This window comes from Scyliorhinus torazame, chromosome 7, assembly GCF_047496885.1.
Source record: "Scyliorhinus torazame isolate Kashiwa2021f chromosome 7, sScyTor2.1, whole genome shotgun sequence".
Taxonomy (NCBI): domain Eukaryota; kingdom Metazoa; phylum Chordata; class Chondrichthyes; order Carcharhiniformes; family Scyliorhinidae; genus Scyliorhinus; species Scyliorhinus torazame.
In genome coordinates this window covers 54,222,086-54,231,398 of record NC_092713.1, presented here as the reverse complement: position 1 = coordinate 54,231,398, position 9,313 = coordinate 54,222,086, and the positions used below count along the sequence as shown (strand labels likewise).

General features: G+C 50.2%; 1 non-coding gene across 1 annotated transcript; it reads left to right on the top strand.

Annotated features, from left to right (window-relative positions):
• Nucleotides 1-8,723: 8,723 nt before the first annotated feature.
• Nucleotides 8,724-8,830, top strand: LOC140427518 (U6 spliceosomal RNA). The gene has a single exon (XR_011948540.1). It is a non-coding gene; the product is annotated as a U6 spliceosomal RNA (small nuclear RNA).
• Nucleotides 8,831-9,313: the final 483 nt, after the last annotated feature.

Below are 9,313 nucleotides of genomic sequence, written 5' to 3'. Positions count from 1 at the left end.
AATTGACTTACCTTGTTTCTGCCAGAAACTCGCTGACCTCCATCTTGACCCTGCAGCTGACTCAGGTCAGAAACACATCTATATAAATAGAAGATTGACAGCATGATCAATCATGCAACATCAGTTTAACTACAAGGAGCCAGCCTTCGGGCATTCCAAGCAGCATCATCTGCACAAATGGACTGATATGACTGGAAGTTACATGTAATGGAGAACATACCTGTAGGCACGCAAATCATGAGTATCCATCCACCATTGTGAGTAGTGCATTTCTGGCCCAATTCTGACTTTACGGTTTACTTCCTTCAACCCCTTTCCACTCGGACTGGCTATCGTGGGCACTGTTTCTGCTTCATGTGTGGGTTTAGGTAGGGTGCTCTTTACAAGGGCCAGTGCAGACTTGATGGGCTAAATGGCCTCCTTCTGCACTGTAAATTCTATGATTCTATGATTCATTCCTGTGAATGGAAGAACAGTGAGAGGAAGAGGAGCAACAACCTGTAGAATGTGGACAGACGGAAATTGGGCCTTTTCGAAGACAGCAGGTGAGGGTGGGGAGAGTGGGAGAACGTTGTTGGGTTGTGGTGAGGGCTGTACATCAAAAACCGTACCCAGCCCATGGGTTTCATAAAAGCAAATTACTGCGGATGCTGGAATCTGAAACAGAAACAGAAAATGGTGGACAATCTCAGCAATTCCGACAGCATCTGTGGAGAGAGAACAGCGTTAACATTTCAGACCTCGATAGGGCTTACTTTGGAAGATATTTCTGAGGTGCTTCTTTTTTTAAAATGTATTTTATTCCAAAATATTCAAAGTACAGAAACATAAATCATCTGGGAAAATTCTCCCTAACTCACAATTCCACAGTCTGTTCAAGTTTTTTCCCTTTTCAACACCCCCCCCCCCCCCCCCCCGCTCTACCGACCATCGAGAAGCTGCTTCTAACCATGGGCTGTGTTGACCTGTTGCAGCAAGGCCTGCTGAACCAGGCTATGTTTTGCCAGTCACAACCAACAAAATCCTTAAATATTTCACCACAGGCTCCTTGCCAGCCACGATAGGGGACATCAGCCATATCTCTGAGTTAGCAGTGCACAACTGCATCAAATATGTCACCATTGCGCACACTGCCTGAGACTCCAGTAAAATATCTTTGTGATGAACCAATAGCTGGAATGAGAGAATGCTGGAATTCTCCACCCCCCCCCCCCCCGCCTTGTACCCTTGTATCCAAGGCATTATAAACCACACTCATAGCTATTAGGGAACTCAAAGACAATCCAAGCTTATGTGAATAGGAAAGTCTTCCACTCCAGCAGCACTCAAAAGTAGAATGGTCCTCCACAGTTTCAGTCCTCTTCAAGTTTGTGTGGTCTGTCTGTTCTGCAGAGAGAGGGAAAATTAAAGTTGGTGACTGTCTTGCCCAAAGGGCTGCAAATAAAAAAGGGCATCTGCTTGCTATGAGAAGATGCAAAAGGCAATCAGAGTGGAGAGGTGTTGAATTGAAGGAAACCGGGTGGAATGAGGAAGAGCTATGGTTCTCCAAAGTGAGCATAGAGATTATGGGCGGGATTCTTCGGTCGTGTCCACTGTTCTCCATTGTCGACGTCTCACCCATGGCGTTCATGCAACGGGTGAAGCGGGAGAATCCAGCCCAATGAGTTTGAAATGAGAGTAAGAAATGGTGTGTGACCAGCTGATATGTCCTAAAGGGTAGATTTGGTTATTGGAGATCTTTCTAATATTGACTGGGAAGAGAATTTCCTCCTGGCTCTGAGTTTTCCAGCAGTAGGGCTAGGAAGGCTTCGGAGAACCTAGGTTCTTGTCTGTGACTTATGCTGATGCAGTTTCTTCCTCCAACATGCCAACAGAGCAGTCTTGCAGAAGGGAAAGTAAACTTCCTTAAAAGGGTGCATTGCCACTACAGCTAGACCTCTGACTGATGCACTTGTGTAGCATATTGAAAATGGTTTCCTGGCAGGTCAGAAAGTCCGGTTGGAAACCCACTGGGTGGGATTATATTGTTACAATAGGTTGGGCCGGTGCTTGGGTGCAGGGAGTAAATTTTGCATGAAGACCAAAACGCGCTTCCTGAAAACTGGCCGTAGGTTAAAATCGCAGCACATGACACACTCAGCCTTTGTTATACTTGTAACTGACTCTTCGAACAAATGCACTGAGTGAAATGTACAGCTTCCACTGAAGGAAGCAACCCATTAATGGTGAAGGAGTTGGAGCTGATGTAAAGGGTTAATACGCACAACTGCATTTTCCATCAGCCAAGTGGAATTCAGTCCCTCCACACAAGTTGAAACCAGTGGAAGTATTAAAGTTGTAAAGCCTGGCGGAAAGTCCCTGCAAATTATTACTGTCAGATTCTCAAAGTTAATATTTTCACCAGCTTTGAGCTTTAGATTTTTGGGGAATTTCCATTATAGACCACAACATAATAGTCTAGCATGCACAAAAGAGACAGCAATGGGACCAGAGACTTCACAAGCTCTTTCATTCTTCATAGGTTTTAAAATCGTTATTTTGGCAACTTACAGTAAAATAATTTATTTTCAGTCATGCCATGCCTTGCTGAGGCAAGAAATCATCTATTGTAGTGGACATCACTTATCTAAATCCAAACTGATAACTAATTTCAGCCCCACCCTGTTTAATCCACTGTCAATCTTTTTAAATCTTTCCTTTCTTCTGTAATGATTCCCATTTCCTTTTCCCCTACTACCCAAGGTATTTGTTTTAACTCCGTTTATATCTGGGCCCCCGGCCTGACTTCATCTACAATCAAGATGTAGACACAGGCAATAGGAAACCTATAGAATTTGTCACTGCTGCCCCTTGAGATGTTTGTTCAGCTTTGTGACATTTCATTGACCATTTTTCATGAATGTTTTCAGTTATGATCAATGGGTGCAGCATGCCTTGAAACGTCTGCAGTCATCCAACCCTTTTAACAGTTGAAGCAAGTCCCCATGAAGCAAACAGTAGTTTCAAATACACACAAACATGCAAGAAAATGAAGAGGTGCAAATCATCTAAAATCCCAACATCAATCGACCATAATACATCATCTGAAATAATCATATGAAATCATCATCAAAAAGCATCATCTGAAGTGAGGAGGCCTTGCCACAGACACAGACCTAAGAACCGTTGGTTCACATTCAATGCATTATGAATGACCGACCTGTCACTAGGCAGCCCAGTCTAGTGCCTTCTCAAGGAGATAGAGGAAGGTTTTGGCTGGTAGGTTAGCAATGTACATAGTAATTATACAAGGAAAGGAAGATCAGCCTTTCACAACCTCAGGACATCCCAAAGTGCTTTACAGCTAATTATGTAGACTTTGGCAGTCTAATTACTCGTGTAGGGAGAGTCAGAGAAACATATAAAAGCAAAATACTGCAGATGCTGGAAATCAAAAACAAAAAGAGAAACACACTGGGCGAATTCTACTGGAGTGGAGGCCGGTGGAGCCACTGAGGGTGTCGGTGTGGCTGGAGGATGTAGCAGAACTCCTTAAGTTGGAAAAGATTAAGTTCGCTCTCAGGGGATCGGGGTGGGGGGGAGTTCTTGGTGAGATGGAGGTTGTTCTTTTCACTGTTCGAGGGATTGTTTGTTGCCGGCGGGTAGGGGTGGGGAGTGTTAAGGGGGGAAAAAGGGAAAAATGGCAAACTGTGGGGATTTTGTTATGTTTTTGAAAGGTTATGGGCTGGATTCTCCGATTGCCGACGCCGGAATCGTACTCGGCGATTGGTCGGAGAATCCGTTTTGACGGCGAAATCGAGGGGGGGGGGCGTTTTTCGGTTACTTCACCCCCTCAAAAACCTTTTTTTTAAATATAATTTTAGACTACCCAATTCATTTTTCCCAATTAAGGGGCAATTTAGCGTGGCCAATTCACCGACCCTGAACATCTTTTGGGTTGCGGGGGGAGAAACCACCCCCTCAAAAACAACGTCATTGCTGAGTACGCTGCACGCCGTTGGGATGGCCTCAGGATGTCACCTGAGGCCCTCCCCCGATGCTCTGCCCCGATGGGCAGACTTCCCGACGGCGCCGGTCGCTTATGCTCACAGTTTTCGAGGACCTCGCATCGCGGCTGCGGACTGAGTCCAGCGCCACCACAGTCGGCAGGGGAAGTCGTTCCGCTGGCCGGGGGGGGGGGCTTCGGTGGGGTCTGGGGGGACTGGTGGGGGTGGTCCAGTGGGTTGCGAGGGAGGTTACAGGGGGCACTATCTGGCAGACTGGATCCGCACGCTGCCAGCGCCATGTTGTACGGCACGACCGCTCAGGTCGCTGCCGTGTGCATGTGCGGCCACAGACCCGGCAATCTTTCTCCGTCGGTATCTGCAGGTAAAGCTGGGGGCTTTACGTGGCGTGGCTGCTATCCCCCCACCGGGCGGAGCATCGGTGCAGAAGCGGTGCCGCCTTTTTGGCCATAGACACATGCTCTGGACATAGCCTCAAAATCGGAGAATCCAGCCCTCCGTGTTCATGTTTATGTATGTCCTGGCTTGAGTAAACATATTTTATGAAATAGCAAGCAATTTCTTTTTAAAGACATCGGACTTCCGGTGATGGTGATCGGCTGAGCGAATGCACGTCAGGTGGCTCTCCCCCTAACTAGAACCAAAAAAGTTAATTTCAGAAGAATTTGGCCTGAAAAGCTAACGGAAAAGAATCCCAAAAGAAAAGGAGACACGGCGGAGAAGAAGATGCTGGCGGACAGCACCTTGAGGAGCAGACGAGATTGCAGAAATGGCAGAAAGGGACACGACCAGCGGGCAGACGAGCCGGTGGATCCACGAGGCAAGATGGAAGCCCCAACTGCCCAAGAGCAGGGAAGAGCGGCGACCTGAGCACCAGCACCGACACCAGCAACAACCTCCCCCTCCCCACCAGGGGACGGGTGGAGGAGCCTCCTAAAAACGGAACTGGCCGCCATGAAGGAGGCAATAAAAATGGAGATCTAGGTGGCGGTGAAGGTGGTGGTGACGGAGGCGATGGTCTCCCAGCAACGAATGATAGATGGTCTGGGGAAGTGGAGGCGCAGGAAAAAACGATCCTGGACCTCGAAAGAGCCTCGAAGGACCAGAGCGACAGGATTGTTGCTCTGGAGGCAGAAGTGAAAAGGGTGGTAGCGGCCCAGGGGAGTTTGAAGGGAAAGGTCGAGGACAAGGAGAAACAGGTTCCAGCGACAGAACATTCGAATTGTGGGCCTGCCGGAAGGTATCAAGGCTAGAAACCCAACAGACTATATCGCCCAAATGCTGGGCAACCTAGTCGGGAGGGACAGTTTCCCCAACTCCCCGGAACTCGACAGGGAACACAGGTCGCTCCGGCTGAAGCCCAAAGCGGGTGAGCAGCCAAGAGTGATCATAGCAAAGCTGCACGGGTACCAGGATCGGGAAAGGATCCTGAGCTGGGCCAGGCAGACAAAAGCGAGCTCGTGGGAAGTGATGTGTTGGGTACTCTGCTACACAGACGAACCAACATGGTTGCGAATGGTACAACTCAGTTTTATTACTAACATTTATTTACAATGGTTACTGAGGTTCGATCATAACCCTAGAATCTGTGGACCTATTCCTAATACTATCTTGTAGTGGCACTCAGCACATGGTGGACGTCTGAGTGGCTTGCTATGAGCTCTGTGCCTTGAGCTGTCTCCTGCTGGAATCCCCGGGAAGTGTCGTGTTCCCTGTTTTGTACTGTGTATGCTCTTGCCTGTGATTGGCTGTGATGTTGTGTGTGTGTTGATTGGTCCGTTGATCTGTCCATCAGTATGTATGTATAGTTGTACCATGATGTTTACCCGAATACCATGTCATCCACCCGTTTTAACAAGAACATGTGCCTATGTGGTTATAAATAGAAATGTGTACTGAGTGCAGCTGAATGTGTGCATGTGCAATATCTACAGCATGTACATGGAGCTAAACTATATACAAGGGACGATGTCGGGTGCGACATAACAACGAGGTTGAACCATAAACAAAGAACGGGAAAATGTTGAACGACAAAACAAACTCCTGTAACGACAAGGAAGAACAGAAACATATTAACACAGTGGTATTATGAGTTCAATGTACAAACAGGCTCATAAGTCCAGTCTAGTAGGTGGGCGTCGAATTTGGGTTGACCGCCTCAAGGGTGGGTCTGGATCCACCGGCTGAGGAATGGGCCTGGCCACGGGCGACGACGGAAGGGGCATGGTGGCAGGAAGCTCCACAAAGTCGATATCTGGAACAACAGGAGGGCGCGGTGCCCGTGTAAGTTCCCGTAGCGAGCATGGAAGTAGGCGAAGAGCCCAGCGATTGCGCCTACGAATGGATCCATCAGGCATGCAAACCAGGAACGAGCAGGGAGCCACGCGTCGGAGAACTTCGGCAGATGCTGACCAGCCACCTTCTGGGAGGTGGATGCGAACGTCGTCTCCAGGCGCCAGGGCGGGAAGATCAGTTGCCCATGTGTCATATGCCTTCTTCTGGCGAACGCGCTGCTGTTGCATTCTGTGTAGTACCGGAGCATGGTTGGTTGTGGGTACCAGAATGGATGGCACCGTGGTCCTGAGGGCGCGACCCATCAACAGCTGGGCTGGTGAGAGGCCAGTGGCTAGTGGGGCCGAGCGATAGGCCAGCAGGGCTAGGCAGAAATCCGATCCGGCAGCAGTAGCCTTGCAGAGGAGCCGCTTGACGATATGAAAGCCCTTCTCCGCCTTTCCATTGGACTGGGGGTGCAGAGGGCTAGACGTCACGTGTGTGAAGCCATACGAAGCAGCAAAGGACGACCATTCCTGGCTGGCAAAACAGGGCCCATTGTCCGACATGACAGTCATCGGAATGCGTGGCGAGCGAAGGTGTCTTTGCAGGCCCTTATGGCAGCGGACGATGTCAAATCGTGCAGGCGTATGACCTCTGGATAGTTTGAAAAGTAATCAATGATGATTACATAGTCCCTGCCAAGCGCGTGAAAAAGGTCCACACCCACCTTTGCTCAGGGGGACGTCACCAGCTCATGGGGCTGAAGCGTCTCAGCAGGTTGCGCCGGTTGAAACCTTTGGCAGGTTGGGCAGTTGAGCACCATATTGGCAATGTCATCACTGATGCCCGGCCAGTACACCACCTCTCGGGCCCTCCGTCTGCACTTCTCGACCCCCAGATGGCCTTCGTGTAGTTGGTCGAGGACCAGCTTGTGCATGCTGTGCAGAATCACAATCCGGTCCAGCTTTAGGAGGACACCATCAATGATGGCCAAGTCGTCTCGGACATTGTAGAACTGGGGGCACTGTCCTTTGAGCCACCCTCCCGTCATGTGGCGCATCACCCGTTGTAGAAGGGGGTCAGCTGCAGTCTCCCGGCGAATACGGGCCAGACTGGAGTCATCAGCTGGCAGATTTGCCGATGTGAAGGCCACCTGCGCTTTGGCCTGACAGACGAACCCCTCCGAATCGGGCGGTGTGCTCCCTGCTCTAGATAGGGCATCCGCAATGATAAGGTCCTTTCCCGGGGTGTAGACCAGTTGGAAGTCATACCTCCTGAGTTTAAGTAGGATGCGCTGGAGGCGAGGGGTCATCTCGTTCAGATCCTTATTTATGATGCTGACCAGGGGGTGATGGTCAGTCTCAACAGTAAACTGGGGGAGACCATACACGTAGTCATGGAACTTGTCTATTCCGGTCAGCAAACCCAGGCACTCCTTTTCGATCTGCGCGTAGCGCTGTTCTGTGGGGGTCATGGCCCGCGAGGCATAGGCGACCGGGGCCCATGACGCAGTGTCATCCCGCTGTAGGAGTACCGCCCCAATGCCGGACTTGCTGGCATCAGTCGAAATATTAGTGTCACGAGATGTGCCAAAAAATGCCAATACCGGGGCTGTGGTGAGCTTAAGTTTGAGCTCCTCCCATTCCTTCTGGTGTGTGGGCAGCCACTGGAACTCTGTAGACTTCTTGACGAGGTGGCGCAGAGCTGTCGTGTGGGAGGCAAGGTTGGGAATGAACTTCCCCAGGAAGTTGACCATGCCTAGGAAGCGTAGCTCTGCTTTCTTGTCAGCCGGCTGCAGCTTTCGGCTGGACTGACACAGACTTCATAAAAAAGACCATGGCGGAAATCCCCAACATCAACACACACCGACTGTGTGGGGGGGCGACTTTAAATGCGTGCAGGACCGTTGACCGACTGATCAAACCCCAGAACGAGGAAAAAAACAGGCATGGCTAGGGAACTGGGAACATTCATGGAACAGATGGGGGCGGTGGACCCATGGAGGTTCTTGCACCCCTGCGAGAGGGAATTCTCATTCTTCTCACCAGTTCATAAGGTATACACCTGAATCGACTTCTTTGCAGTGTGGAAATTGGTGCTTCGAGGAATAGTAGGAGTGGAATACTCCACGATTGTCATCTCCGACCATGCTTTGCACTACATGGATGTGAGGTTGGTGACGGGCCATGCCCAATGCCCCACATGGGTGTTGGTCACAGACCTCCTGGCCAACAAGGCCTTCTGCCAGCAAACATCACAGGCCATAGGCGACTACGTGACTAACAACCGTAACGGGGTGTCTCACCCTCCATGTTCTGGGAGGCACTAATGGCTGTGCTCAGAGGGGAGCTCATAGCCTACAAGGTGCGCCGAGGTAGGGAAGAGAGGGTGGCCAGGCAACAGCTGATTGACTCCATCTTGGAGGTCGATAGAAAGTACTCCAAGGTGCTCGCTTCGGCAGCACATATACTAAAATTGGAACGATACAGAGAAGATTAGCATGGCCCCTGCGCAAGAAGGACACGCAAATTCGTGAAGAATTCCAAGAAAAAAAAAAGAAAGTACTCTGAGGCCCCGACCGTAGAGCTGCTGGCGGTGAGGAAAAAGCTACAAATGGGCTTTAAGCTGCTATCCACTAGGAAAGCAGTGTACCAACTCCGCCAGACACAGGGGACCTTTAACGCACACGGAGAAAAGGCTGGCTGCCTACTGGCTCACCAGCTGAGAAAGCAGGCAGCCACGAGGGAAATAGCACAGGTAAAAGATAGCAGAGCGAGACAGATAACGGAACCAAAAGAGAGCAATTGGGCATTTGAGACCTTCTCCCGAGGACTGTACACCTCCGAACCCCCCGACGGGGAGGATGGAATGAAACAATCCCTCGACGGACTGGACATGCCAGTTGTGGGGGAGGACAGGCAGGGGAACTTGTAGTACCAATAAATCTGGAAGAAATCATGGAGAGCTCCGTGCAGGCGGGAATGGCGCCGGGACCTGACGGGTTCCCGGCAGACTGCCATAAAAATTTGCGCCGG